This window comes from Poromitra crassiceps, assembly GCF_964638095.1.
Source record: "Poromitra crassiceps genome assembly, chromosome: 13".
Taxonomy (NCBI): Eukaryota; Metazoa; Chordata; class Actinopteri; order Beryciformes; family Melamphaidae; genus Poromitra; species Poromitra crassiceps.
Window position 1 is genome coordinate 15,201,083 of NC_139644.1, and position 24,680 is coordinate 15,225,762.

A 24,680-nucleotide genomic window follows, 5' to 3' on the forward strand; every position below is an offset into this window, starting at 1 on the left:
AAGCTGGAATGAGAGACTCTTTGTATTTTTCTTTCAAATTATTATTAGTCTAAATGATTCATCATTTATTTGGAGAGAAAAAAAAGTTGGATAAATTTTCTGTCGATCGACACCCCACACCCACACCCACACCCACACAGCTGCAATGAAAACACCATACACTCTGTACAACACTGTTTTCTTCCAGAAAGCCAGCTGTATTCTCCTGATGATTCAGCTTTACAGTTTTGGATATTTACAAGGTGTACTCTTTGACCCAGAAACCCTATAAACCAAGGCACCTGCAGGTTAGAAATTCTCATACTATGGCCCGACTCCAAGTACGCTGTTATTTGTCTGAAGAAGAAAGAAATCACTTTTGCCTCTCTAGTGGATCAGTGTGTGTTAACGAGGAGAACGGGCCGACCTAGGCCAGTGTCGGTGGTACAGCCCCCGCCGAGGCCGAAAGTTCATTTCATTTCTTCCCTAAGTGGGAAAACATGTTTGAGTAAACATCAGGACCCCCGCAGACATCTTCATGCAGGGGGAGCGGAGGAGAGAGGCCTGCAGGGAGGGAATGAATGAAGGAAGTGATGTCGGCGCAAAGCGTCGTGGGTAACACTGATCGAATGTGAAGAACAACGTGGTGGCAGGGGGTCATTGATTATGCTGTTTGCTTTGAAAGAGAGCCACCTCCAGAGATCCTGCACTCCCCGAGGTGCTGGAAGCGCTCCAACTCCATCAGTCTCATAGAACAAGAGGATTAGCTGTTTATCCCGGGTGATTCTTTAGAGGAAAGGTACACACTGCATTGTGTCTCTATTATATGGAGCGCGCACGCACACACACACACGTCACACACACATCATTTTTCTCAGTGAGTAAACTTTATCCGCATTGTTGCAAAACCTTACTGTGACCCCTACTTAAACCTTACTGTGACCCCTACTTAAACCTTACTGTGACCCCTACTTAAACCTTACTGTGACCCCTACTTAAACCTTACTGTGACCCCTACTTAAACCTTACTGTGACCCCTACTTAAACCTTACTGTGACCCCTACTTAAACCTTACTGTGACCCCTACTTAAACCTTACTGTGACCCCTACTTAAACCTTACTGTGACCCCTACTTAAACCTTACTGTGACCCCTACTTAAACCTTACTGTGACCCCTACTTAAACCTTACTGTGACCCCTACTTATTTTCACAATACTTCACCACATCCCCCTGCCAAGCTGTCCCGTGCGTTGCGCCGCCCCTTCTGCCGGTCTGGGGAGAGCCGTTAGACTAGCACATGCCTCCTCCGATACATGTGCAAGTTGCCAGCCGCTTCTTTTCACCTGACAGCGAGGGGTTTCACCAGCAGGAGGTAGCGCGTGGGAGGATCACGCTATCCCCCCAGTTCCCCTCCGCGCTGAACAGGCGCCCCCGACCGACCCCAGGAGGCGCTAGTGCGGTGACCGGGGACACATCCCCTTAATCCATCTTCCCCACCCGCAGACACGGCCAGATGTGTCTGTATGGACGCCTGACTAAGCCAGAGGCAACACGGGGGGGTTCCGAACCTGCGACCCTCATGTTGGTAGGCGGGGGGAATCCACCGCGGCTGCACTACCCGGACGCCCCCTCTGTGACCCCCTATTTAGCTTAGATTTGCCGGTTCCCACGCAGAGGCCAGGAGCCTGACGGAAGTCCACGTGTTGGCTGAACGTGGAATTACACGAGCTGCCAACATGGAATCCAACCTCAGGTTTCCTGGCTGATATTTACAGAATTAATTCCCAGGCGGATGTTAGAAATAATAACACCCATGAAAAGTGGGAGAGTGGGAAAATAAAGAGGGGAAAGCGAGTGTGGCAGGCTAGCGAGCGCGCGGTGGGGGCCATGCCAGTGAATGGGCACGCTGTTACTGGGAAATACTTGTCATTTTCTCGTCTAACCCCTTATTGGTTTCCATGTCGTCACTTGCCCCTCAGACACACACACACACACACACACACACACCCCACCTAACCCGCATCATACTGTAAGATAGGCTTGGTTGATGAATAACTATGGTGTAGCCTACAGTATTGTAACCTCTCTCTCTCTCTCTCTCTCTCTCTCTCCCTCTCTCTCTCATAGGCACTTGCTGTGTGTGTCCTGTGGCTGAAGCTAGGCCACTCAGAGCCACATAAGGAAACATTTGTTCCCGGTCTGGTTGAATAGAGCCTTGTGTTGGAGGTAGCCAAAGAGATAGAAGGGCCTAGGACATCCAAACAGTCCAAAACAAGAGCTCTGCTCTGAAGCCCCTCTCTGTCTGAGTAATGAATGTCCTCTAGTCTTAATCACTCTCAGAGCACACACTGCAGATATGACTGACTCCATTGTCCTCTCCACTCCACGTTTTTGTATGTCGACGGGAGAAGGGCGGGAGTCATGGAGGTCGTCGCTCCCAGTAAATATTAGATTTGTTTCACCACCACCACCACCACCACCAGATGAGCACAGTTCTTACTCGCATGGCCTCTTCTCCATGCAAAGTACAAAGTTCCCACAATGTGTTTTTCATAGTGTCCCACTGTCACACTTAGGTACAGTTGTGTGTCTTGATGCGGAGGTATGCTTGGCAATTTGTTTGTGTAGCCCGGAGATGTGAAGGCGCTCTCCACTCCGTCAGCCTGATTTCCCCTGGATTCTCTGATGCATTCCTCCTCTTCCTCCCATCTGTGTGAGCAGCGTTTCACGAGGGCCAGTGCTCTCTCTCTCTCTGGATATGATTATCCTGGTCGCACCAATCTGGAAAACATTTGCGTGCACATTAGCACATACCTACATACACACACACACACACACACACACATACCTACATACACACACTGGGGTGAGCAGACTGCACTGGGCATGCAAACAAGTAGGAACGTGCGCACGCTCGTTCGTGCACGCGCTCGTGCGCACATTATACACACACACACACATGATGAGAGCTAATGCATTTTCATTCAGTGTTGTAGTCGAGTCCAAGTCCGAGTCGTGGACTCATTTTCAGGACTTGTGACTCATCTTGGACTTGGACTCGAGCATTCATGTCTTCGGACTCGGAAGTTAGAGACTCAGACTCGGACTTGTTAATTGATAAAGACTGTTTTATTTTATTTTTTATTTTTTTGCAATAGGCCCTAATAATTTGGCATACGATACTGATAGCTATATTAATATTGTGACATTTTTCACTGTCGTGCAAGAGCAGGCTCAGACTTGGACTCGCACTCAGGTTATGGGGACTCGACACTGACTCTTTTTTTGGTGACTCGGACTTGGATTCGAACACTGGAGACTGGAGACTCGACTCGGACTGGAGATATAGTGACTCGACTACAACACTGTTTTCATGATCTCTCACTGAGTTTGGAGCAGGCATGTGTTGTCTGATGCGGACTGGAGGAGCTGTCTGTTTACATTCATTACATAGTTTCAATCAGATAATTACCTTTGTAGATTTGATTGGGAATGCCCAAGACAATGTCTCTAGAGCAGCATGAAAGGCTTTGGGAATTCCAGTTATGTGTTATCTTGTGAAGGGAAAAGAAAAGTTTGTCACTGTGATGAATCAATTAAAGCCCTTGTAATTAACGCTCATTAGACTAATGAAGCAGAATCCAGAGAGTAACACACTGAAGCAGATAAAAATGTGCAACCTTCCCTCTCTTTTCTTCTCAAAAGGGAAAAAAAAGCAGCCTTCACACAGCAGCGGTGGCTGAGGAATGCGAGACAGGAATGCTGTTGAGTTACTATAAAGGGGGTTTGATCAGCGAAAACAATGTCTTTGTGTTTTCATCCCCAGCCCTAGTCACGCAATGCTGTGTGTGCAAACCTCCAGCAACTTTTCAACCCCGGCACACAAGAAAGCCATCAAGTACCTGCAATTGACAGAATCGCGTGCAATTCAGGTACTCCAGGATTGCACTGGACGCGGGCCAAGTGGGGAGGGAAGGAAAAGCCGGAGTGGAGCTTTGAGTGTAGTGTCATGACGGTTTGGTAGGATCAGTGTAGTGGTGTGGTGGAGCGGTGGTTCTCAAAGTGGGGTCCGGGGACCCCCAGCGGTCCTTGAGGGGGTTTCAGGGTGTCCCCAGCAAAAAGGGAAATAATTATTTTTCACTATAATTCCATCCATAAGTAACACAATGGCTGAATGTATGAGCATTTTGCTCATGGGTTTCATACTTTCTGTGATAACATCTAAAAGCTAAACATCAGATGGGGGACCCTGGGACAAAATCTTATCAGATGAGGGTCTGTGGTGTAATTTGTGTCAGTTTAGCGGTCCTTGATGTGGAAAAAGATTGAGAATCACTGTGTTGGAGGGTAAACCCACTCGGTTTATTCAACTTTGAAGCTGACATAAACATAGGGTAGCCTATTTTAAGGAGAGAAAGTTTTTCTGAAAAATATGTTCTTGTTTATACTGGTGGATGTTTGCCTTGTGTTGATCACTGACTGGATGCCATACTGTAGTTTACACACACTTTTATTTACCAATACATCAATATCTTACTACTATAAGGCGGCTCGGGTCCGCGGTTCTGCTCCGCGGCGCACAATTGCTCTAGTGACATGACTGACATCACTGATGACATCACAATTGCTTGAGTGACATCACCAATGACATCACAAGTGCGCACATGACATCACTGATGACATCACAATTGCTGAGTGACATCACTGATGACATCACAATTGCTTGAGTGACATCACCAATGACATCACAAGTGCGCAAATGACATCACTGATGAATCACAATTGCTGAGTGACATCACTGATGACATCACAATTGCTCAAGTGACATCACTGATGACATCACAAGTGCGCAAATGACATCACTGATGAATCACAATTGCTGAGTGACATCACTGATGACATCACAATTGCTCAAGTGACATCACTGATGACATCACAATTGCTCACATAGACAGAGTGACATCACTGAGCCAGAGAAACTGGTTGAGTGGTCCCAAGTGCGTGGATTTCTAGTATACGTATATGGGTATATTCTTTGCTGTGTAATCCCTTTTAGCCAACTGTAATCCTTGGGAATAGTAGACCATTGAAGTGCATTCCATAATTCAACAGTCACAATTAATAATCATAATGAAATTAAATATACAGTATGTATATCTCTAAATAACTACATGGAAAAACGTGATTTTTTCCCCCTACACTATTTCTTACACAGCAGGGACTAGATATATTCTCCTAGAAGACAGAAAACTACGTAATGAAGTGACAAATCCATAACTGATAGTAAATCTAATTTTGACATTGTTCTGTAAAAGCCTTAATTAAATTGAGGCTGGTTGGATTGTCTTCAGTGTGATTTAAAGCATGTTATACCAGCTTGGCCTGTGAGACTGCTCCATTCCCAGGAATCCAGTCCCTGTTTTAGGGGAGCGCTAGGACTTGTGATCCCAGAAATAAAAGCAAGCCTGGAGGTGGTTAGGACATGAAAGTGAGGTAAGAAAGACAAGAGATTCATTCATGGGAAGGTGATTCAAGGCACCGACATCCCACTATCTCTGCAGAACGACAGATGATCATTATTACTCACTCCCTGTGCTCAGTGCTCACACGCAAGGCAGGATCGCATTGACAGATTAATCTGATTAGTGACATCAACCACTATTTAATAGGTCTATCCATGACACAACAATAATAGATGTGGCTGTTACAGAGAAAGATTATTAGTGCAACTCTTTGGTTGATAATATCAGGATCAGTAGCAATTATCAGGTTTTATTCTATTAGGGAATTGAATAATTTTCAAATAGCCACATGCTTGTATCATTATGACCCGGGATGTAGTATCTAGGCTAATGAAAAGTGGGTAAATATGACCTCAGGTAGGTGATATAAATGTGCAGTCTATATGTAAACAAACATCAATCAATGATTCAATGATTGAAACAAAAAAACTTGAAGATTCCCCCCTCCTCAAAAGGGGGCAATTGTAACAATATGACTTCTTGATACAGCCAATAAAGCCTCTTCATTCTCAGTGAAAATATATAGATTGTATTAAATGTATTAATTAGTGCACATATTATGTGTTATGAGGGGAAAATGTTGATATCAATATGGGTAGCCTAAATACCTTTTATCAATTTAAAAGTGGAGTGAAAATGAGTTTCAGTGGGCTCAGTCTGCACTAAATAGTTGGCAACAGCGACAATAAACTACACGTACCATCATGCTTTGCGTGCCTACGTCGGCTGAGGTTCGCATGTGCTGCGCTGCCCTGCTCCAAGTATGGCTCAGTGCGGCTCCGGCTCTCGAGACAAGCGCATCGTATCAGAGAGAGCGAGAGACGGATGGGATCCCAGGCAAGGACCACCATTGCGCTGGACCATTAGGTGGGGGCGAGGATCTACGGTTTCATTTTGGAATTGATCGCACTCGTCCATCTGCTTACTTTACCAATGCACTTTACGCACGGATTTGTACCACAGCGGTCGGTGTACGCAAGGATTCTTTTTTGGGGACACACAAACAGGATTACTTACCGTTATAGTGTTGACACACGACACGTGGGGAAGTTATCGTTATTATTGGGGGAGAAACTTGATCACGTTGACGATGGCAACCGATGGATCCAACACGCCAGTTGTGGATAGTTTTCTTGGATATGAGGACCTTCTGCCTGTTGCATGGGATGAGTGGTGTCCATCAGTCCTGATGTCCTGGTGCTGGACAGGCGAGTCTCTTGGGATTATCGTCGCTGGCTCCAGTTTGGCTACAGTCACAGATGGCCAATGACGTGATATGCTTTTGGAAATTGATATTTATTGTGCGTGGATTTGGGCACAAGGAATGGAATATCCTGGAAGATTTTTTGGAAGCGGTACTCAATAGATAACCACGTCCAACGATTCGGATTATCCCATTACGCATCTCCTGATCAGTCACCAACAGGTAGGCTAATCTGCTATCACGACACAATGTTTATGATGGTTTTGATGATTAATAGCGATGCTCACTGCCTGAGTCTTGCCAAAAATTCAAAATCTCATCTATTTTTCAAAGCGTCAAAACATGCAGGCATGGTCTTCCAGTGGTTCCCAAAATACCACCAGGGGTCCTGGCTTGAGGGGCTTCCAGGGGGTCCTCAGTAAAACGAATATCTTGATTTCACAAGGGTTAGCACATTGAGAGGATAGAGGTAGCCTCTGTAGGATGACTGTTTGGATTTGAACTTTCTGTCACTCTCCATCCACCCGCGTCCGCCCATCATCTTGTCATATCTAAGAATCAAAATATTCATAGATTGGGTTCCTTAAGACAAAATCGTATGTGTTATCTGTTTGGGGGTTATTGATATAAAAACGCTGTTGGAACCCCTGGTCTACTTTACAGGTAGACCAGGTTCAGGTCAGGTTCACCTGTTCAGCGTGCCCCTGTGGGAACACCGCTCCGTTATTTCCTGGGTTTGTGACGCACGCATCTCACCCGAGATAGCCTACAAATTCAAACTGACGGCAGTATTTGCGGAATGGAGCGTTATCACTGACATCCATAACCAATCTAATTACTGTATTTAGATTATTTAGTTTACAGCTTTATGGGTGAGAAACAACTTGACGCGTGTGCGTATTCTGCGTATTCTGCGTAAACGGACATAATAGCTGTTCTAAACACCTGCAGCACTACTGCGCCAGGTGTGCACAGCCCTACTAGCATGGGCTGTGGGATGCATCCACTCCACAGACTGTGTGACTTGTCATGAATTATGAAAGATCAGCTACAGAAATGAGTTGCTTGCAACATCCATAGCTAGTAGGCATGTAGTCCACCAGTGAAGCCTCCCTCTGTTGACTCTTCTGAAGCCTCCAGGGAAGCTGTCATGTGCAGCACCTGTCATTACTTCAGGGGCTAACGCTAACTGACTGCATGGCATGTTTAATGGATAACCAAGGAAGTAGGCTAATGGCTTGTCAGGTTTATAGATCAGGATTTAGATCATACATTTGAGCTGCTCACATTTATTTGCAAGCCTCATACCCGGTCAGAATAATGCGAGAGAAGCTTTTGGACCTGTTCTGTGACATAGCATGTGGAGGTCTTTTTATGACTGTTGTGTTACATTCATAGTAGATGAGTGTGTGTGTGTGTGTGTGTGTGTGTGTGTGTGTGTGTGTGTGTGTGTGTGTGTGTGTGTGTGTGTGTGTGTGTGTGTGTGTGTGTGTAAGTGTGTCTGTCTCTGCCCATGCAAGTTATCTGAAGAAGCTTCCTCCATCCTAAAGGATCTGCCCTCCCCAATCCCATCCAGTTCCTTCTCTAATAAAGAATTCCATCTATTGTCGGGGTGCAAGGGGACAGAGCCCCACTATATGTCTGTACACAGCACAGAGAGCACAGACCGAGACAAACCCCCCCCCCCTCCCCTCCTCCATTAAAAATCTTCTCCAAACAAGACCCCCTTTCTCCACTGAAGAGGGACCCTCTGTCTAATGCCAAGTGACTCTCATGGCCAGCATTGACGGTGGGACACTTGCTTCACAAAAGGAGCTGAAGTGTCAAATAAACTCGGTCAGAGCCCCCGACACACAAGAATTCCTTTATCTGGCACCCTGGGAGGGAGACAAAGACACACTTTGTGTCAGTGAGCAGGCCTTGACTAAACAGTGGCTCTTTTTTTTTCTTTTTTTACTACTCCTCTCCTCACTGCTTGTGCCTCGTCTTCTTCCTCCTCCTCCTTTTGTCGTTTGAACGCCCGAGCGGGAGCGTGTCTGTCGAGGTGACCCCGCTCAACCGCGCACAGCCAGCCTCGCCCCTCTGCGCCGCCGCCGGCTTCACACAAACGCACGGCGCACGCACGCACGCCCTCTCGCCCTCAGACACCCACTCCTCCCACTGTAGCCCGCCTGTCACACAGACGTCAAAGCAGGCAGGACACGTCAGGAAATCTTTATTTTGTGTGATATTTTTGTATCATCGTTATTATTATTTTTTGCCCTGGCCCATATCTGGCGCAACGGAACAGTGCAGCAGCAGCGATGTACTTTCTCACAGGGTTGAGGGAGCTGTGTCTGCTGTCATACGATACGCTTGTGGTGAACCGCAGTCGAGAGCCATACACACCAGGGTCAGACTCGCTTTGACAACCCTGTATTTACTCCGCTCAACTTTTCCCTCTCGCATCGCAGAAAGTTTAAGACTCAATGTTTATTAGCGAGCCCCTTCCCTGGTGTCACCTTTTTTAGCTGCTGTTGACGTTTGTAAGGTCACACACACTTACCACATGTTCGCATTAAACACCACTTTCCACCATATTAAACCATTACCCAGACAATTCAGCTCACAACAAAGGCACATTCAGGCTTGCGGACTGAACGGACACACGCGCACGCACACACACACACACACACACACACGCACACACACGCTCTCTTGCACAGTAGCAGGGCTGTGTAGTGATTCTATAGAGCTGTATAGCCGGGGTCCTGGATGTAAAGGCCTACTCTGTATGGGAGCTAGCTCGCAGTCCTGGAAAATGACCTCATCTCGTCCAACGTGGAGACAGCTTTGAGATAAGGGCCAGAGCAGCTTGGAGACAATGTAGCAGCCCAGAGCCCCAGTGCTAGGCGTGTGCATCAGGCCCTGAGGCGTGCTAACACAGTGATAGGCGTGTGCATCGGGCCCTGAGGCGTGCTAACAAAGTGATAAGCGTGTTTATTGGGCCCTGAGGCATGCTAACACAGTGATAGGCGTGTGCATCAGGCCCTGAGGCGTGCTAACACAGTGATAGACGTGTGCATCAGGCCCTGAGGCGTGCTAACACAGTGATAGGCGTGTGCATTAGGCCCTGAGGCGTGCTAACACAGTGATAGGCGTGTGCATTAGGCCCTGAGGCGTGCTAACACAGTGATAGGCGTGTGCATCAGGCCCTGAGGCGTGCTAAGACAGTGATAGGCGTGTGCATCGGGCCCTGAGGCGTGCTAGCACAGTGCTAGGCGTGTGCATCAGGCCCTGAGGCGTGCTAAGACAGTGCTAGGCGTGTGCATCAGGCCCTGAGGCGTGCTAACACAGTGATAGACGTGTGCATCAGGCCCTGAGGCATGCTAACACAGTGATAGACGTGTGCATCAGGCCCTGAGGCGTGCTAACAAAGTGATAAGCGTGTTTATTGGGCCCTGAGGCATGCTAACACAGTGATAGACGTGTGCATCAGGCCCTGAGGCATGCTAACACAGTGATAGGCGTGTGCATTAGGCCCTGAGGCGTGCTAACACAGTGATAGACGTGTGCATCAGGCCCTGATGCGTGCTAACACAGTGATAGACGTGTGCATCAGGCCCTGATGCGTGCTAACACAGTGATAGACGTGTGCATCAGGCCCTGAGGCGTGCTAACACAGTGATAGGCGTGTACACCAGGCCCTGAGGCGTGCTAACACAGTGATAGGCGTGTGCATCAGGCCCTGAGGCGTGCTAAGACAGTGATAGGCGTGTGCATCGGGCCCTGAGGCGTGCTAGCACAGTGCTAGGCATGTGCATCGGGCCCTGAGGCGTGCTAACACAGTGCTAGGCATGTGCATCAGGCCCTGAGGCGTGCTAACACAGTGATAGACGTGTGCATCAGGCCCTGAGGCGTGCTAACACAGTGATAGGCATGTGCATCAGGCCCTGAGGCATGCTAACACAGTGCTAGGCGTGTGCATCAGGCCCTGAGGCATGCTAACACAGTGCTAGGCATGTGCATCAAGCCCTGAGGCGTGCTAACACAGTGCTAGGCGTGTGCATCAGGCCCTGAGGCGTGCTAACACAGTGCTAGGCGTGTGCATCAGGCCCTGAGGCGTGCTAAGTAACACAGTGCTAGGCGTGTGCATCAGGCCCTGAGGCATGCTAACACAGTGATAGACGTGTGCATCAGGCCCTGAGGCATGCTAACACAGTGCTAGGCATGTGCATCAAGCCCTGAGGCATGCTAACACAGTGCTAGGCGTGTGCATCAGGCCCTGAGGCGTGCTAACACAGTGCTAGGCGTGTGCATCAAGCCCTGAGGCGTGCTAACACAGTGCTAGGCGTGTGCATCGGGCCCTGAGGCGTGCTAACACAGTGCTAGGCGTGTGCGGGGTCATCCCTACAGTATGTTCCCCGGGTCCTATGTTCCCCGGGTCCTATGTTCCCCGTTTTTAACACTCTCCGTAACATTTGGGGTGTCTATCCGCTATGCCGACCACCCGCAATGCCGACCTTAGGTTTAGGCGTGAGGGGTGGGAGAGGTTAGGTTTTGGGTTAGGGTCTGGGGGAGGTTAGGAAGGGTTCTATGTTCCCCGGTCCCACAAAAACGGGGAACATAGGACCCGGGGAATATAGGACCCGGGGAACATAGGTACGCTCCCGCGTGTGCATCAGGCCCTGAGGCGTGCTAACACAGTGATAGGCGTGTGCATCAGGCCCTGAGGCATGCTAACACAGTGCTAGGTGTGTGCATCAGGCCCTGAGGCATGCTAACACAGTGCTAGGCGTGTGCATCAAGCCCTGAGGCGTGCTAACACAGTGCTAGGCGTGTGCATCGGGCCCTGAGGCGTGCTAACACAGGCCTGCCGGGGAGCCATAGTCCCCAGCCCAGCGGTGAATGTAAACAGATCGAGTTGCTGTGGTCGAGCGTGTTAATGGTGTGTTTATGAGCTTAGCTTGAGTGGTGATTTATCATGTCTAAACTCAAGGCTCACCTCGGTGCCTGGGCCCGATCGAGCTCAGTATCTGGTGTGTGTGTGTGTGTGTGTGTGTGTGTGTGTGTGTGTGTGTGTGCGTGCGTCCGTGTGTGTGCGCGTCCGTGTGTGTGCGTGTGTGACATTGCACACAGGTGACAACACTGACTGAGTAACTTGACCTCACGGTGAACCGCCTGTCTAGATGTCATGACCGTTGCAAACGACTGAGGGGAACTGGAAAGCAATAGAACCATTTATTATGCATTATAATTACGCCGTGTTTTCCTAGCAAATGTGCTTTGAGTATTACCTCACTTAGCCTGCAGGGCACACATGCTTCCCATGGAATATGAGCAATTTCCCCCCAATATTTCAAAGCGCAGGGAAAAATACATTTCCATCATTAGTGTCAGATACCCTTTGAAGGAGTTCCATGAGACATTGCTGGGTGTAAGAAAAAAAAGCTGTTATGTGTCTTTTCATAATGGTGCAACGGTTACACTCACTTTGTGTGTGTGTGTGTGTGTGTGTCTGCGCGCACGCGCGCGTGTGTGTGTGTGTGTGTGTGTGTGTGTGTGTGTCTGCGCGCGCGTGTGTGTGTGTGTGTCTGCGTGTGTGTGTGTCTGCGCGTGTGTGTGTGTCTGCACGCGCGCGTGTGTGTGTGTGTGTGTGTCTGCGTGTGTGTGTGTGTCTGCGCGTGTGTGTGTGTCTGCGCGTGTGTGTGTGCATGTGCGTGCGTCTGTGTTTAGAACAGGCTCTAAAGTTTGTCTGAACAGGAGAACTGTCATTTATTAGTGGTGCAGGAACAATGAGGAGCTTGTCTCCGGGGTGGTGGGGGCCGGGGGGGGGGCCGTGAGGGGGGGCAGGAGAGGGTGGCCTGAGATTGGGCAGCAGCCTCCGACCAAGAACAAGCCCCTGTCTGATGGAGGGAACTGCTGACCCTTCCTGAGCAAAATGGCACCTTTGTTCTGAGGTGTATGTGTTTGTGTGTGTGTGAGAGAGAAGGAGAGGGGTTTTGAAAAGCTGGGAGCGCTGTGTAAAGTTTTCTTTCTTTCTCTCAGCGCTTTGGTGATTTTCCCTCCATTTGTGATTTTCTCTTAGCCGTGTGTTTTTTGCGACGGGGGTCCTCACAGCGTTTTGCTCCTAGTACTCTGAAGACCAACACATGGGTCCATCGATTTCTCACGCTAAAAGACCGTTTCACAATTGATCACACGGTGAGTGGTCGTCTTCGCTGGCATCTGCCCAGAATTTGGTATTTTTTTCTTGAGAAATGCAGAACATTGGGAAGCCTTGGGAGTTGACCATGGAGGTTAGCTTGGAGAACAAACGTCTCCTTTTAACAGACGAACCCAATTCACCCATCAGCTATTCTGGTCACGCTGAGCAAGTGACTTAGAACAATACACGACTGATCGTCTCTCAAGACAGATACCACACTCTGAGCAAGTGACTTAGAACAATACACGACTGATCGTCTCTCAAGACAGACACGCTGGCTCCTGCAATTGACAAATGCTCCAGCCTTTGGGGGTCTCAAAGTTGGTCAAAAAATAAGGCAGGATATCCGGTCAAAAAATAAGGCAGGATATCCACTCATTTCCCCACTTGTGATTGGTCGAATACCATCGAAGGCAGGCTGATTTCCACACTTGTGATTGGTTGAATACCGTCAAGCTTCCTTCTGGTCTGAAGGATTGCTTTATCTTTGGGAGATGACAACTTCCTCAGTCCAAATTTGAATGGGCTGAAGAACAGACTGTCTCTGGAGCATTCGAAGAATGTGGAAGAGACAGACTGGATTGAGAGACTAGACAACACAGCAGTAAGTCTATACTGTCTGCATGACACCACAGCACAGCACATAGTGCTACCAGCCCTCTGTGATAGCAGCACTTCACACTAACTACCTACTTTGTGTCTGTCTCTGGCCTGTTGCCAGAGTCTGTGTGGGGTTTCCTCCTGCTAGCCTGGTAAACCTGCCCGTCACGTGAACTCACATTTCATTTGGTTCTCTGTGACGGTCTGGCCCCAACTCTTCACCCAGTCCTTAGCAGGGGCGGGAGCATGGGCGGGCGTAGTTGCCTTGACAGACAACTCCTTCAGCCAATCAGCGTCGGATCCAGTCAAACCCAAATCCACTCGGGAGAATGGCAAAAACATCTTATCCGCCGAGAAACTCCGCGGTTGCGGCGATACTCCTGTACTTGTTTAATTGTTGTTATTGAAACTATTTCCGCAATAACGGCACTTTATGGCTGTTTAAACTAGACAAACGCTGACATTACTCCTCCAGACGATCAGGCAAGGAGGCGGCCATTATTGTTTTGTTGGTGCAGTGCTAGTGGCGTTCCCGATTGGCCAACTTGCGCTGTCAATCACAGCGCAGTCGCTGATTGGCTCTCCTGCTCTGCAGCTTCTGCTAAACCCCCCTTCCTACTGGCTTTGGGGCCAGACCGTCACGCAGAACCAAATGAAACGTGAGTTCACGTGACGGGCTGGTTTACCAGGCTGTCCTCCTGCTGCCCCGACCAGCAATTGTCTTCCCTCTGTGATGTTGCTCCTGAGCGAGAGATGCACTGTTTACACAGGGGGTTAAAAGAAGGAGGAGGGCAGGGGGGGAGGTGGAGGAGGAGATGGTGGTGGTGGTGGTAATGGCAGCAGATTGCTGATTTCCTACAGGGAAACCGCAGCTTAGAGGGAGGCGTGTGTATGTGGAGAAGCAGGAAGTGAGAGTGGGTGAGTGAGAGTGTGGCGCTGGAGAGGAGGATGTGGTGGTGATGATGCCCCCGGGTCCGACAGGCGTAGATTATATGCTTCGTCCTCTTTGATGAACCTGCTTCAATCTGCACCTGGTGCTTTAGATGCACCTCTCCACTCTCCGTAGGGCCGCCAGATGGGCTGCCGTCGATTTCCTTCAACTAAGGCGAGATCTCTGCTGCTCGCTCTGTATCGGATCGTAACGTCCGACACAGCTCTGCCCACTTTCGATGGAATCCCGCCATCCCTTCTGTCCTCGACCTCCTGTCTTTAGCGTAGCCGTACTCTGTTGGGGATATTGAAGAGAGTAGATGAGAGAAGGGAGAAGATAGAGAAAAAAGGAAGGGGGTGGCGGCGGCACTGTGTTTACCCCAGTGTGCCCAGCTTCAGTCTAGCACACCAGCCCCCATCCCCACTCCGAGTCTACACACACCCACACACGCACACACACACACACACACACACAGAGCAAACAGCAGAAGACACACAGCGCTGCACAGGGGCATCTCTGTGGGCCCAGACGCAGAGACAGACAGCGCTCACATTCAGGCACAGGAAGACTGCACCCACCCACCTCCTCACTACGAGGACATGAAGGATCTGGAGAACACACCCACCCACCTCCTCACTATGAGGACACCAAGGATCTGGAGAACAGTTTTGAATACGAGATGCTGGGAACAACAGACTCTGTTGGGCAGACCGGGAGACATACAGGTGAGCTGGCCTCTGTGCAGCTGTAGAGATGTATAGTGTAACGTAGGCTTCAAATGCCACAAAATGGTGAAAGATGTCTTCTTTTGTCCTGACCAACAGTCCACAACTCAAAGATAATGGGTTCGTTTACCGTCATAGCAGACTGAAGAAACCAGAAAATAGTCACATTTAAGAAGCTAGAATGAGAGAATCTTTGTGTTTTACTTACCCTTAAATTTGTCTAATCGTTTATGAAAATAGTCTTCGATAAACTTTCTGTGGATCGACTAAGCGATTTATCGACTCATCGTTGCAGCTCTAAACGTATAGGCTTGACTTCACATCACCTGCAGTAAGTAGCCTACGGAGGAGTTTGTATTATTGCAGGTTTGAAAGTGATTTAGGATGTGTGTTATCCAGGTGTGTGGCAGCCTGGCAGGTGGAGCACCAGGTGTCTTCTTGCCCCCGCCTGCAGGGGGGGTTGTGTGTGTGTAACTCTTAATACCAGGCATTCCTGCTTCTGACCTTGCTTGTTCTTTTCACGCTCGGGCGTTTTGGAGGGAAAATTCCACCCTTTGTGTTCCGGCGCTCTCACAAATGTCACATTCCAGCCAACCTGTGACCGTGTGTTCCGCCTCACTTTTCCGGGTGTGGGTCGCCACGGCAACCGCCGCTGTGTGTGTGTGTGTGTGTGTGTGTGTGTGTGTGTGTGTGTGTGTGTGTGTGTGTGTGCGTGTGTGTGTGTGTGTGTGTGTGTGTGTTCCAACCGAGTCACACACCTACACAAGTAAGCCATCGCCATTCAGGAGTGGCTCTCTTTCTCATTCGCTCCACTCTTTCACTCCTTGTCCCCCTTTTCTTCCCCTCCTCAGTGGGGGGATAAAGGAGACATTTTCAGTGTGAAGAGGAGCGTGAAATTTCCTCTGTGACCTCCCCGGGACACAGCAGACCACCAGGCTCCTCGGCAGGCTGCGTGTGTGTGTGTGTGTGTGTGTGTGTGTGTGTGTGTGTGTTAAATCCTACGCTTGTGTAGAAGATCTGACGTGACCACGGCAGCTTTTTTCATGCGTTTCTGGTATTATCTGCGGTTTTCAGCAGATTGAAGTTACAGCACTGTCCCTTCAGCATAAGAAGTGAGATTGTTCTGAACATCTCGATGACGTCTTGCAGTGGTTTCTGTCCCATGGAAGCTATGGGGTGCGTGTCTGTATGTGGGGAGCTGGCTGCTGTCTGTCTGTCGTCAGCTCTGCAGTAGACCTAGCATCAGTCTTGTCAAGCTACAGGAGGCAAAGCTGAGCTACTGACAGACGTGCAGCGGAAGGCTGTGTTTACCTGACCGTCAGTCCATCTGACCACAGAACAGTACAGTAACCAGTGTGCCAAAGTGCTGTTATGACAGCTAGACAGACTGGAGGCTGTGTCCATCCACTCATCACAGCACACCACTCCATCCACTCATCACAGCGTATCCATCCCAGAGACAGACAGATTGTCTCTGTGGCCTGAGGGGGAGAGCAATGAGGACCCATGCCGCAGTTGTAGCAGTGAGCATGGTTGATTCTAGTCTGCTGTTGCCTTTCTGTAATTGTTAGTCTCTGCTGCCCCCTTGTGGACTATATAGGCAATAGCACACTATTCGTTTATTGGGCTGTATTTCCCCCTTTGGCCACTAAAATGATATGGTGCTAATGTAAAACATTGGTTTAGGGCAGGGGTTTTCCATCCGGACAGAGTTGCATGGTTTGTGTGACCATTGTTTTTGCTGTACAGTACTGATTTGACCTTTTCAAGCAGCAGCAATAATAATAATGATAATAATAATAATAATTGATTGGATTTATAGAGACACTCAAAGCACTTCAGATATCAGGGGAGCGTGATTTCTAACCCCACATAGGATAATTAATAACCACGCCCTGTGCCCGCCTACGCAGCAGTCAAGCGCCGGCATTGGCCAGGAGCAAGTCTTTTGTCTTCTTCTTTTGACAGCTGGAATCTCCCACACCACAAACACTGGAGGGCACGCAGCCCAGCGATTTCATGAACCAACTGAATGGCTCTTGAGAACGGACAGCGATTTCGAGAGCGGACATTGAAATGAATTATGGTCACCTACCTTCCTTAGCATAGTAATAATAATAATTAATTTCCTCATATAATATAATGTATCATATCGTTAATTTCAAGCTCAATTCTTACCCAGAGAAAAGGTACAGCACTGTATAAACGGTGTTGTGTTCACGTTCATAGCTCATATAATATAATGTATCATATCGTTAATTTCAAGCTCAATTCTTATTATTGCATGTTTTTGTAGATTGTGTACATTGTGTAGATTACAATTATTATGCTTATTATTATTACTATGCTAAGGAAGGTAGGTGACGTGACCATAATTAACGCATCAGGCGAGGGAGGGGGAGGGAACTCAACTCATCCACCACCGATGTGTAGCACCCACCTGGGTGATGTACGACAGCTAGTTTGCACCAGAACGCTCACCACACATCAGCTATCACGGTGGAGAGTAGAGGGGGGGGGGGGCTGTGGCAATGCATCTCTCCTCCTTCTTAAAGAATGTTTTTTTATATATATATATATATTTTATTTAGCAATTTAAATTTTTTAGAACACAGAAAAACTAAAAAACGAACAAACTCAGATACAAAAAAACAACAACAACATACATACACTAGTGCCACCAGTTACATACAGCTTATAAATATATATAAATTGTGCTTATAAATATATATACATATATAAATGAGTGGGATCCCACATGAGGGAGAAAGACCGGCCGGGCGAATCACCCGTCACCCCTAACCTCGTCAAGGTAGGCCAGAAACGGGTCCCAACTAGTTTGAAATCTCCCAGGTGAGTTGGTCCTCAAGAACCTGAGTCTCTCCATTCATATAACGGAGATCATGTCCGCCAACCACAACTGAAAAGATGGTGGAGTGGGGGCTCCTTAAAGAATGTATAATATTGAACAAACCAGTGGCATTGTGCTCAGCATAAGGAATGCACACACTTTGCACCTCATTCCTATAAGAGCAGCATTTCAATCCAGGGTGTGTTACTGTTTTCATGGAAACATGTTTCCAAAGTAAAACATTTCTCCACTTCACCACTAGAGGTCATAGTTGGCTCCTTGTCCTTAAACTGACTGGAAGACACTCAGCAGAGAGATAACTGGTTGTCAAATATTACATTGTCACAATGTAACATGAAAACATGATTTGATCTCACATGCATCTTAGTGCACACAAACATAGAGCACTGCATGTAGTGCAAGGGGCCTGTTGAAGTGACTTTTTTGTTGTTGTACCATACTGAGTTGACCTTTTCAAGTGGCAAGTAGGAAAAAACCTGTGGCAATGCAACCCCCCTTCTTTAGTGAATGTTTAATATTGAACAAACCAGTGGTATTGTGGTACTCCTTCACAATAAGGCAACCTGAGAGTGTGTGTGTGAGAGAGAGAGAGAGAGAGAGAGAGAGAGAGAGAGAGAGAGAGAGAGAGAGAGAGAGAGAGAGAGAGAGAGAGAGAGAGAGAGAGAGAGAGAGAGAGAGAGAGAGAGAGAGAAGTTCTGAAACCCTTGTATGATTGCAGGAAATAGTAATAGCAATAAATACCTGAGAGTGAGAGAGAGAGATAGACTTTTATGCAGCAGCTCATTGGCTGTCATTTGATTATAATCATCTGTTCATTTATTACAATCACCTGTTATTTTCCTGCCAAGATGCAGAGATGGGCAGTATTTTAATTAAATGTATTAAAAATCTATATTTGAATTACTTTTGAGTATTCTGAATTTGTTTTTTGCTGGACAGAAAAAAATAAGATGTAATTTATAACAAAGTTCAAGATTCACTTTAATAGCCAGTAATTAGATTATAAACGAGGAATTTGACTTGGTGCAAGTTTGCAGCGCAGCAGTCACAGAACGACAATCACAATCTATAAAGTGCCAAATATAAAGTCCTTTATATATATATAGGATATTAAGGATAAAGTCCTTAATTGTGGGGGCTTTCGTGTCTCAGTGAAGAGGCGGATGGCAGTTGGGTAGAAACTGTCCCTGTGACAAGGGGTTCTGGTATAGACGGTTTTCACCAGAGCGCAACCCCACACACCTTTTTCTCAGCATTCGGCAAACTGCAGAAATATTCACTCCACATCGTTACTTTTGTTTTCACTGCTCAGCTGTATAGACGGTTTTCACGGAATGGTCAGTCCTGCACTTGAATGTTTTTTTTCTTTTATGTCCATAGCAAACACTGCAACAGGAAGTGAGCGGGGGTTCAATTTAGAATGTTTTTGTTGTCAAGTTAAAACCGTCTATACTGCCAGACATCAGTCTTCTGCCAAGAGTTTATGGCCTGGGTGGGAGGGGTCGGCCGTGATCTTCCGAGACCACTTCAGTGTCCTTGTAGATACTTTCAGAGCTTGTATTTGTGTATTATAAAGACATAATTGTTTATTTTATGTCATTTTGTATTCTCAAATTGACACGCATAATGTATATCCCCAGGTTTAAACTGTGGAATAAAAAACTTTTTTTCTTTTTACTCTGCCTCTGATTGGCTTACCCTTATATTCTTACCCTAACCTTAACCAATCTCACTCCTCAAAGACGCTGGTTTTCTTCAGAGTTGGACAGTGTTTCAGCCCCACAGGTCTGTGAGGACTGGACTTCTGTGTAGTGCTGTGTACAGTCTGAGCCGATGTGGTCGATGTGAAGTTGTTTAAAGGGGACCTGCTATGCCTTTTCTAGTTTCAGTTATGTATATACTGTTATTATGCCAGATGTCTATTGCTAAACATGGTCAAAGTTATGTAGAAATGATGTCTGTAAGTCAAAAGCCCTCACAGAAGGCTGAACTGAGGGAGAAATTAGTTGTGTTGAAAAATAACTCATACTAGTACTGTACTACAAAAAAAATATATAATCTTAAGGAAATGGCTCAATAGATTATCAAAATAGTTGGCAATTAATCGACTAATCGTTGCAGCTCTTTATCAGTTTTCATAAACTGTATTTTTTCAAATTACAAACAGCTTCTCCTATTACAACCCAAAACCCCACAGCCCCATAAATGTTACAAGTTCTGAAACCCTTGTATGAATGCAGTAAATAGTAATAGTAGTAGTAGTGGTAGTAGTAATAGTAGAGTGTAATATACATGGTACTCCATGTATATTACACTCTGGTACCATCCTGGTAAAAAGATACAACTTGGTTGAATTGAGGTAAGTTAATATCAGGGAAACATCTTTCCCAAGTAAAACAATTCTCCACTTCATCACTAGAGGTCAGAGTTGGGTCCTTGTCCTGGGAGTTACTGGAAGACTAGTCTCTCCCAACCCCAAGACTCAAATATTACATTCAGTCGCTGCGCTCTGCACATGCAGCATGCAGTAACATAGTGTATCAGCGTAAGAACTCTCATGGGTCTGGTGTTGAGACTACTGGAAGACTTGTGTGCTCACTCAGCAGAGTGAGAACTGGTGGTCAAATATTACAAAGTTATCCCCCTAACATGAGGACTTTGATTTTTGACTTGATTTCACATGCATCTTAGTGCAGTGCGTCTCAAACGTTTTCATTGTTATGTAAACTGACTCAAATTAGACCACGGACCTCCAGCCTACTTGTTAATATTTTGTCCCAGGGTCCGCCATCTGACCCTTTTAGATGTTTTATTACAGAATATTCTATGAAATCCATGACCAAAATAGTCATATACAATCTGTCGTTTTGTTACGTATGGATGGAATTATGGTGAAAATAAAGTATCCCGATTTTTGCTGGCGACCCCCTGGATTCCCCTCAAGGACCCCTGGGGCCCCCGGACCCCACTTTGAGAACAACTGTCTTACTGCACAGTGCACACAAATCTAGAGCACTGCATGTAGTGCAAGGGGCCTCTTGAAGTGACAATTGTTTTTGCTGTACAGTTAGTGGTTTGACCTTTTAGAGTTTAGAGTCATTTTGTGCATCAATGTGTGTTTTTTTATCCAAAAACATTTTCTGGTTCTGGTACAATATAATTCAGTGTTGAAGTTGCTTACATTAACCACCAGGTGTCTCTGTTGTATCACACTTCAGCTCGTGGATGTGAATGGGTGGCTGAGCTCCTTTATGGTAGTTACACCTTTCTAAGGCATCCACAGTGTAAAGTGCACCTTTGTTTGGCATTTGTACATGTTATCATCTTATTACAGTTTAAGAGCCATAACTGAGAGGACTTTTATTGGATCTAGTAAAATAAGAATCTAAAATTTGATTAAAGATTGGTATGTGGATAGATTTTTCCATAGCCTATCACAATCATACTTGTACACAAAGCTCGTTTCATGGGAGAAAAAATCTTAGTCTCAACCTTGACCACTAGATGGCAATGTGGTAACATGAAACGCAGGTCCCGCTCAGAAAAGAAAAGGCCACTTGCATGTCGAAGTAACCCTGTGATCTATGCAGTAATGGATGTAGATTGGAATTATTATCTTCTTATTGCCCCTGATTGGAGCTCATCTCTCTCTTTGAAGATCAAAGTGGCCATGTGCATCTGTGTGTACCGACACTGATAAACCCCCAGTGAACTTCAATAAACCCAACTGTTCACCTTGTACGTCTGTTGATCCTAACCATGCCCAGGCTTCCCAATCCAAACTGAAGGACCGGTGAGCCATGCGGCCTATTTGTTTGTTGTGCCGCGTTTCACAACAAAAATGCCGCTCAGTGGACTTGGTGGATTGACAGGAAGTTCACTTCCTGTGAACAAGCTGAGAGGAGGCCATGTCTATAACTTTGAATGTGTTTTCACCCCGGCAAGAAGACCCAACGACTAAGTAGCATGTGGGTGGATGAAGTTCATCCACTGGTAGAAAACCAGTCAGGCTGTGTTTGTTGGCATCAGGGTACTTTTTTTGGTGTGTGTGCAACCAGCAAACACACGGAAACTTGGCAAGTCCTGTAGCTCTTTGTTGGACCTGGTCCAGTTCTCTGAACTTCAGACACACCATGGAACACAGAGAACAGACAGAATGAATGAGAGAGAGAGAGAGGTGACATGGTTGAGGAGCAGGTGGGGCGGCTTATGATTGGGTGACAGAAATGGCGCAAGTATAATGCTGCTCATAGTTCAGTTCCCACAGGTGTCGTGTGTGTGTGTGTGTGTGTGTGTGCGTATGCGTGTGAGAAAGAGAGTGGATAGGTGTGATTGGGCCTAAGCTGAGTGTGAAAATGTGTACATTATGTATGTACAAAATGTATCTTTTAGTGTTTCTTATTGACTGTTCACACTGTTAAGGCCAAAGTGACTTAATATGTTACATGCTTTCAAAGTAGTTCATAGTAGTTTTCCTTGACTGTTTTCACTGTTTATGGCTGAACTTCCAAGTTGTGTGTGGTGTGTGTGTGTGTGTGTGTGTGTGTGTGTGTGTGTGTGTGTGTGTGTGTGCACTCGCTCGCGTCTGCACGTGTGTGTGTGTTTGTGGATCTGAATTGGATATGGATCTGAAATACCAGCAGCTACAGCTCCTGACAAACTTTGCAGTTTTATTTCATTGTGCTGCTGATAGTTATTTCTAGTTATGAACGTGTTTTTGCATTCATCTGAATGTCATTGTCTGTGTTAAGAGTTACGAGTTCTGGAGGCCAGTCTGCATCGACATAGTTGAACGTTGACCAAATTTGCTTTCAACAAATCAGATTTCAGAATATGTAGTTATTCAGGTTCCTGACAGTTGGGGATTAGTATGGGGGAACGAGTGTCACAGGGAGGAGTGGTAAATCATATTCTGTAATAACTTCAAAAGTATCAATTATTTTTTTTAAATGGATAAAATACTCATTTTAAACAGGTATCGATAGTATCACTAAGTATCGATACTAAAAATTGGAAACGGATAAAAAATTCAGTATCGATACCAGCAGTGCTTTCTCTTAATGAAAAATCAAACATACAGTACTACTGATTTTTCCTCCCTGTTCTGATAGGCTGATGACTAGAGCAGGGGTAATCTGCTGTGTTCTGATAGGCTGATGACTAGAGCAGGGGTAATCTGCTGTGTCCTGATAGGCTAATGACTCGAGCAGGGCTAATCTGGTGTGTAAATGCAAAATTGTTAATGAGTTTTATCTGGCCTAGATTATGGAGAAGCATGTGTCTGTCCGTCCATCTGTCCTAGTTTATTGTTATGCCTCTTGATGTGTTGTCATTTCCCCCCGTGGTATCGAAAGTAGTATCTCGAAAATGGTAGTTTTTGATATGTTCCTGGGTATCGAAGTTAGAAATTCTAGTATCCTGACAACCCTATTCTGTAATGTCTGCATGTCTATGTATGTAAGGTATACACAGCCCATGTGTTCATACAGTATTTCATGTGTGCTGTATGTTTTTCTGTGTGCAAGTTAGAAGTTAGGGTATGTGTACAGTGTGCATACTTTATCACAAAGCCACACCTCCTACAAAGACAGCAAGACTCTGTCAAGCTGTCCATAATCTACAGCCAATCAGACGTCTCCGTTGGGGTTTGTCACTCAGGGGACTTTAGCCACCTGTTTGGAGAGCTATGCACACAGATGTACGCGCGCACGCACGCGCACACACGCACGCGCGCACACACACACACACACACGCACGCACCCTTTGCAGTATTTCAGAATCCATAAAGTCGATGCAATGCCTCAGGATCGTTCTTATCTACACGCTGCTTTCTTACCACAACTAAAATCAAATTCCAAACTGTGACTTTATCAGACCTGCTGGCCACTATTTGCTCTTGAGCCTTTTAATTTCTCAATGTTTCTATTGGTTCTGCCAATCAGTGAAAGTGCCAGCTTGCACTGCCCGTGCTTCACTTTCAAGTCTTTGTGCAGAGCCTGTTGACATTTGAGCACCTGCGTCAAAAGCCTGTTCCTTTCCGAGTGGCAATAGCAAAGCCACAACACAAAGTGAATGGTTGCAACATTCCTCCCCAGCTGCTTTATCTTGGCCATCTCCTCTTAACTGCTCAGTAGAATTACTCATCTCTCCGTAACAATCGATCATCTCAAATCCTTCAGCGGCTTTTGATAACAGCTACCGCGGGGCGAGTCTCTGAGAACCTGACCAGACGCGTTGGAGACATCCAGGCTCACTCTCTGCCCTGTAGGGATGAGCCATGTCTTCTTTCCCAAGCTCTAGTTTTACGGGCCTCTGTGTCGAGGCACGGCGAGGCGAGGCGGGTAAAGCGGGGCGAGTCGAGGTGGAGCTTAGCCGGAGATACGGAGGAGGAAGTCTGTGTGTGTGTGTATCTGTCTCGTTGATGGCCCAGGTAAACCATCGTCTACTGTTCCCGTTAATCATTGACTCCACTGTCTTGACGGTGCTCGGGCCGGGTCACGGCGAGGCCTCTGCAGAAAAAACACGCTCGTTAGCTGCATTCCAGCTTTCGTAGCGCGCACATAACATTTGATAACATTGGCCACATTTTGCAGCGATGCAATTACTGTGGGCATTGCACGGCATTGCACTCGGCCTGTCTGTGCAATGTAACTGCTGTG

The 24,680-nt window shown here is 46.8% G+C and overlaps 1 long non-coding RNA gene across 1 annotated transcript in view; it reads left to right on the top strand.

The window, feature by feature from the left end:
- The first annotated feature begins 6,293 nt into the window (after nucleotides 1–6,293).
- The window catches only part of LOC310787694, an 83,286-nt gene continuing 64,899 nt past the window's right edge, over nucleotides 6,294–24,680 (top strand). The window contains exon 1 of the long non-coding RNA XR_014553271.1: nucleotides 6,294–6,928. This is a non-coding gene — a long non-coding RNA (uncharacterized lncRNA). The remainder of the gene's footprint in view (nucleotides 6,929–24,680) is intronic.